Raw genomic sequence first — 5,000 nt, forward strand, 5'->3', positions numbered from 1 at the left:
CAGACAGACAGACAGACAGACAGACAGACAGACAGACAGACAGACAGACAGACAGACACACACACACACACACACACACACACACACACACACACACACACACACACACAGAGAGAGAGAGAGCATAGTATGAACGATGTGATTGAAAATTTTAGGGAAGCTTAAGAGCAAATTTAGCGTGAAAAGGAAAATAAAGAAATAAAAAAAAAAAACGAGGAAGTGAAAAGTACCGAACGCTGAATGATGGAAAATTAAGTGGTGAATGAAATGAATGAAACTTGATGACACAGTGCGAAGGAAGAAAGAAAAATTGAAGAAAAGGAGAAAGAAAAATTGAAAAGTCGTAGAGATGATATATATGTAAGAATTATTGATGACTGAGGAAGAAAGAAGAGAACAAAAGAAAGAAGTGAAGGAGGAGGAGGAGGAGGAGGAGGAGGAGCAAATATCACAGATCGCCTGCCTTCCCTCCAGCGCCATGCCTCTGCTAATAAATGTGTCGTTATGAGGAAGAAAAATATTGTTCTGGTGATAAGAACGACGAAGACTGTCACTCCTCTTACTCCCCCCTCCCCCTCCCCACCACCGCCTCCACAACCCTCCCTCCTCCCTCCCTTCCTCCCTCCCTCCCTCCCTCCCTTCTTTTCCTTCCTTCCTTCCTTTCTTCCTTCCTTCCTTCCTTCCTTTCTTCCTTCCCTCCTTCCTTCCTCCCTTCCTCCCTCTCTTTCTCCCTCCTTCCATCCCTCTCTTCCTTCCTTCCTTCCTTCCTTCCTTCCTTCCTTCCTTTCTTCCTCTTTCTTTCTTTCCTTTCTTCCTCCCTCCCTCCCTTCCTCCCTCTTTTTCCCTCCCTCCCTCCCTTCTTCCCTCCCTCCCTCCATTCTTTCATTCCTTCCCTCCTTCCTTCCTTCCTTCCTTCCTTCTTCTTCCCTCCCTCCCTCCTTCCCTCCCTCTCTCCTTCCCTCCCTACCACTACTTAGGAGGAGGAGAAGGAGGAAGATTGTAAGTAAAATATGAAGAAGAGCAACAACAATAATAAAAAACAACAACAACAAAGCGACTTGCACTGTTACGTCACTCTCCCACACGTCACTTCACTCACTCCCCTCTCACTATATTATTTCCCGTTCCTCAGCTTTCATTAATTATTTTGTTCACTATTCACTTTACTTTCCCTCTCTATTTCTTTTCATTCACCGTATACTTTCTCTCTCATTTTCTTTTCATTCTATCCTATCATTTCTCTGCCATGATTCACCCTCTCCATGTGTTTCCTATCCTTCCACTCCACCACCTTTCATCCTCACTGCCGTCACTATCAGCTCATCTTTCTTCATTTGCATTTGTCTCCTTGCCTTCCCTTGTTTCTCTTCTTCGCTTCACTGCTTTCCTTTCCTGCCCAGTCCGGCAGTCACTCTCTTCTCTATTCATGTATGTGTGTAAGTTTCACCCACTCATCTTTGCGACCATGTGTTAGTGACAGCTTCGCCTCGCCGCGTATAGTTTCCCTTTGAGTAGCATTGCAATACAAATTTCTGTGTTCGATTCTCTTGTAGCGAGCGCACCACGCAGCAGGAAATGAGTGGTTAGTGGTTCGGTTCATTTCTATTCAGTCTATTAATCTCGAGGAATAATGGAACGTGGAATATCGCTGCCATACTCTTCACGTGAATTCGCTCTAACACTCACTGTTCATTTTCCGTCATCTTCACTTTTGATTGCATTCTACAGGTCATGAAATTAATATAGAAGTACTAGCTTCGAACCGCACGATCCACGCTCCGAGTCAGGCCCTCTGGCGGCGGCTTCAGCATTTTCGCAGACATCTTGGTGTGAGTGGAGTGCTGTGTGGCTGCCCGTCTCCTGCCGACGCTCAAGAGTAGCTTCTTCTTTATGGTGAGTCACTAACTCACCTGTTTGGTGTTTTTGTTAGGAATGTACCGCCTAGGATGGGAGGACTCAACGCTGTACTTAAGCGTTGATCAGCCGTGCCTCTGTCGCTTGTTTGGATTTTTTGATAGGCTACACTGGCAGGTGGTGATGTTAGTGTGTGGCGGCTGATGTTACCTCCTGTGGTGCTCCCTTTAATTGGTAGGGCCGGCCTGGTGCGGCGAAAACTGCTCACGTCGTGTTTGATTTCTTGTTTTAGTAATAATTAACCTGTAGTGTGTTGTCATGAATGGGAAGAGTAAGGCTGGAGAAGAGGGAATTTGTGTAGGTGGGTGGCGTGACCTCCGTTAATGACTGTTAAAAGCTCGCTAGTCACCGCACAGCCGTCACACAATTAACGCATTCTGCAAGCTACGAAAATACTTTGTGACGCCGCGTGAGACTTGGTGACCGGCACTGGACAGAGAGGATAAAGCTATTTAGCATTTAGCGGTGGCGGTGGTGGCGGCCTTGCCACCACCCTGGGCCGGTAAGGTTGACGCTCAGTCTGGTTTGCCGCATCCAGGAGCACCGCCAGGCTGCCGCCGCCGCCGCGTAGACGAGAAGACGGCCGTGTGCTGGCAGCCAGTGTGTGTGTGTGTGTGTGTGACGGACGGACTGAAAGAATTATTGCAATAGAATCGACGAACGAAGAAAGTTTTCATTTTTTGTTTGTTTTTCCTCTCCTTCTCCGTTTAGGTCCTATCGTCTGTTTTCCTCCTCCTGTCTTCTTCGATCTAAACATTTTTTCTTCCCTCGCTTTCTTATCCACATGTTCAGTTTTTCTACCTTGCACAATTCTTCTTTGTTTCCAGCGCTCTTCTCTGTCGCCTCTCATCCTTATTCCCTCTCACTATCTTCCCCATCCACACTCCTCCCTCTCCCCTCGTTAGTATTTGGTGCTCTTAATAAACCCTTCAGAGGAATCTGGCGCTACCTCCCTCTCTCCTTGTTCCTCAAACACGGACTTCACCTTCCTCTTCATCGCCCGCACCTCGGCGACCATTGGCGGCTCCAGCGAAAGTATTATGTGTTCGCTCACTTTGTCTCTGTGCTCATGCCTCTTTTGGTGTTTTATGTTGCTGCTGTGTCTTTATTCGTCCCTCCTCCTTTTTCCTCTTTCTTTGTGCCTTGTTCACTTATTTCATTCCCACCGACACTTCTAATTATGTTCCTCTTTTAATCATCTCCATTCTCTCCATCTTCACTTCCTTTTCTTTTGTCCATTTTCTCATCATCCTCTTTCTCTATACCTTTCCCTCACGTTTCTTTTTTTCATCATACTTCCCCTTTTACCCACTCCCCTTTCTCTCCTTTCTCCACCTTCTCCTCTTCCTCCTCCGGCCTCTGAGTTCACAACCAATACATTCTGATCACCAATAACCTGACAGAAGAGACCCAGAGTCCACTCCACAGCTCCGACAAGGATATCAACTTCCCCGTGATTGGCTGCTTCCCGGCGACCAATGGGAGGTGAGAATTACAACAACAAGAGCGTCAATATTAAACCCAAGATCTTTTACACGCCTCTGCTCCGTTTAATTTCGGTTATCGGGAAAAGGGAAGGAATGGATGCCTCTGATCACCTCCAAATTCCGTAAAGGCGTGTGATTTTGATTTTAATACTGACGGCGGCGGGGCGGCGGCAGCTAACGAGAGGAGAAACGCACGGGGGCGGCGGCTTGGGAGTACCCGGCCAGGCTCAAGTAATGCGCGGTGTCCGGGAGTAATTGGACAGGTATTATCTCTGAGTATTATGGCGCGCTATTGTCGCTGGGCCGCTCACTTGGCCCCGCGACAATACCGGCAGCTCGACCATCATCGTTGGGCGAGCGAGACAAACTGGCGCGGAAGGAAGCGCTTCACGAGTCGCTTCCTGATGCCCAGGACGACCCACAGACGGAGAGGCGAAGGTGACCGCCCCTATCCCTCCACCCACCCCCCTCCGACCCTCCCTAGGGACGACAGGAAGGAGCGGTGGTGCATCGGTGTAGATGTGGCAGAGAAAGGGACTGAATGAAGGTGAAGGAGAGATAGTCTTTATCTGCGGGAACAATCGTAGGTTTAGATGATTGACCGCTACGTTAACGACGCGAGGAAGTGCTGGATCTTAGAACGACACTAAAGTAAGTCGATCAGTTTCTTCAGACGTAAGGAATGATGCGCGATGACTGAAAAGGAAGTGGAAGAAAAGATGTCCGTTGGCTCGCATGGAACCCGAAGATGATACGAAGCTCCGACTAGAAAGGAACGAACCCAATACCTGTGCACCCCGCCATGCAGGCCTGCTGTGGCTTATCCCGGGGCGAGGGAAGTCAACAAATATAAACCACTTTTGAATAGACGAAAATCCGAGGTTCTGTGTAAAAAGGTGAGCCTCGTGTGTGTGTGTGTGTGTGTGTGTGTGTGTGTGGATATTGAGGAGACTCGTGGATGTGTGTATTTTTAGACTAGGTAAGTGCGAATGGTTTTTGTCGGATTATTGATTTGTGGATCTTGTGTGGGAGGACTTTTGCCTTTGTCTGTGTGTGTGAGAGAGAGAGAGAGAGAGAGAGAGAGAGAGAGCGGGGGTTATGGTGGGGAAGGGGAATTGACACATTGGAAAACAACTGCGTCCTACGTCTCTTTTTCTCATCGAATTTTAGTTCACTGATAGATTCTTTTTGTACGAGAGAGAGAGAGAGAGAGAGAGAGAGAGAGAGAGAGAGAGAGAGAGGAGAGAGGAGAGGAGAGGAGAGGAGGAGGAGGAGGAGGAGGAGGAGGAAGAGGAGGCGGAGAGACGTTCTGATGAACAGAAGAAAGCCTTAACACCGAAATCAACTTAACACTCAAGGGAAGAGGAGGAAAATAGTTGCTGTTGTACTCGTATCCCTCACTGACCTTCCTCCTCCTCCTCGTCCTCCTCCTCATCCTTCTTCTTTCCTCCTCCTCGTTCTCCTCCTTTCCTCCTCCTCGTCCTCCTCCTTTCCTCCTCCTCGTCCTCCTCCTCCTCCTCCTCCTCGTCCTCCTCCTCCTCCTCCTCCTCCTCTCCTCCTCCTCCTCCTCCTCCTCCTCCTCCTCCTCCTCCTCCTCCT

General features: G+C 48.6%; 1 long non-coding RNA gene across 1 annotated transcript in view; it reads left to right on the forward strand.

Annotated features, from left to right (window-relative positions):
• Positions 1-1,776: 1,776 nt before the first annotated feature.
• The window catches only part of LOC123506127, a 29,319-nt gene continuing 26,095 nt past the window's right edge, over positions 1,777-5,000 (forward strand). Inside the window, exon 1 of the long non-coding RNA XR_006675352.1 lies at positions 1,777-1,893. This is a non-coding gene — a long non-coding RNA (uncharacterized LOC123506127). The remainder of the gene's footprint in view (positions 1,894-5,000) is intronic.

Source organism: Portunus trituberculatus, chromosome 19 (genome assembly GCF_017591435.1).
Source record: "Portunus trituberculatus isolate SZX2019 chromosome 19, ASM1759143v1, whole genome shotgun sequence".
In the NCBI taxonomy this organism is placed as follows: Eukaryota; Metazoa; Arthropoda; class Malacostraca; order Decapoda; family Portunidae; genus Portunus; species Portunus trituberculatus.